Here is a 1,471-nt window from a genome sequence, read left to right as displayed (position 1 = left end):
TTGAAATCGTGAGTACGATTCGTCCTATGCCACACGTGCAAGGTGCCTTCGATAAGGAATAACGAAAATTCTAAAGGTATAAATACGTTACTACATGTAAAGGACCTTTACAATACTAATGGTTTTGTCAGCAAGCGGCCTGCTAAAAGGATTCGCACAACTCCAGCTGTAGGGGTAGGTAATTTTTCGGTCTTAAGTGATAACTAGTGTATTACCATATTTACCTTTGCATGTTTGTTATATAGTTTTCTTTATATAGCATAATGCGTGCATTTTTTATTCTTGTTGCGACGTAGTACAGGATTTATATTGGTAATGTAAAGCTACATTTTTTAAAAAAGAATTGTTTACTATTGTCTTACCGAGCAGGGTTAGGTTTACTATTGAACCTCTGTTTTGTAATTGCCATAATCTTTATAACTTACCATGTATAACGTCCTTACGTTATGTCTGTATCAAGTTTAGTACACTGTATCGGGTATATTTTCAGCTGTTTTTGATGGTAGGAATATCCGGGGTGTCCGGTGTTGTCTGAGGGTAGGAATATCCGGGGTGTCCGGTGTTGTCAGAGTGTAGAAACGTCCGTGTGTCCGGAGCGTTTAAGGTGCCGGAGCGTCTAATGTCTAGCGTCCGGAGTGTCCAGAGTGACTAAGGTGACCCAGATGTAGAGCCGTCAAAGGACCAGGGGGTCCGGAGGGTCTAATATTTCAAGTGTCCGGAGAGTCTAATGTTCAAGTGATCATAGTATTCCGAGGGTCCGGAGTCTATATCAGTTGTGAAATTGATTCGGAGGAGCTGTGGAGCGGATATGGTGCACGGGTGACGGAGTGCATCTCCACACATGTATTTTTAGCTGTATGCTAATTTTGGGTTAGTAAGACCCAGTGTATTATTCAGGACTGGAAGGATAGATTGTATATCCGTCCTTGTGTTTAGTGACATAATTTCGCTACCTGAGCGAATACATTTTTTTACTATGTGTAAAGACTTACATCGTTTACTATTTGAGTGAACTATATTCATCTTTCCATTATTGAATCATTTGTGAAATCATTTATTCTGTGTTTTAGAGTTACTGAACTAATTTATTTGTATATTTTTTCCATCTTTGAAACTGTGCGTTTTTATGTTAAATAGATCCAATATTTGGATTATAAATACGCACACATCTTCATAATCCATTACTCATATAAATCGCCACATTAAATCATATATATCGGTGTCGTCAAAACGTGTTCTGTTGTTAATCCGAAATATCCCACCCGGTTATCTTGTTACAATATATATATATATATATATATATATATATATATATATATATATATATATATATATATATATATATATATATATATATATTATGTGTTTCAATTTTTATTCATGATTGGATATTGCTAGGATCGTTTTTGTAAGCACATTGCATAACTTCAGAAATTACAGCAACCGGACACATTGATGAAGTTGGATTCTT

General features: G+C 35.9%; 1 long non-coding RNA gene across 1 annotated transcript; it reads left to right on the top strand.

The window, feature by feature from the left end:
- On the top strand, positions 1-1,231 carry LOC149802410 (uncharacterized). Its single transcript, XR_016419907.1, has 2 exons — positions 1-174; positions 491-1,231. It is a non-coding gene; the product is annotated as an uncharacterized LOC149802410 (long non-coding RNA).
- The last annotated feature ends 240 nt before the right edge of the window (positions 1,232-1,471 follow it).

Source organism: Sinohyriopsis cumingii, chromosome 3 (genome assembly GCF_028554795.1).
Source record: "Sinohyriopsis cumingii isolate HCF-2022 chromosome 3, ASM2855479v2, whole genome shotgun sequence".
Taxonomy (NCBI): domain Eukaryota; kingdom Metazoa; phylum Mollusca; class Bivalvia; order Unionida; family Unionidae; genus Sinohyriopsis; species Sinohyriopsis cumingii.
The sequence above is the reverse complement of the archived record's forward strand: the minus strand, read 5'-3'. Positions and strand labels throughout refer to the sequence as shown.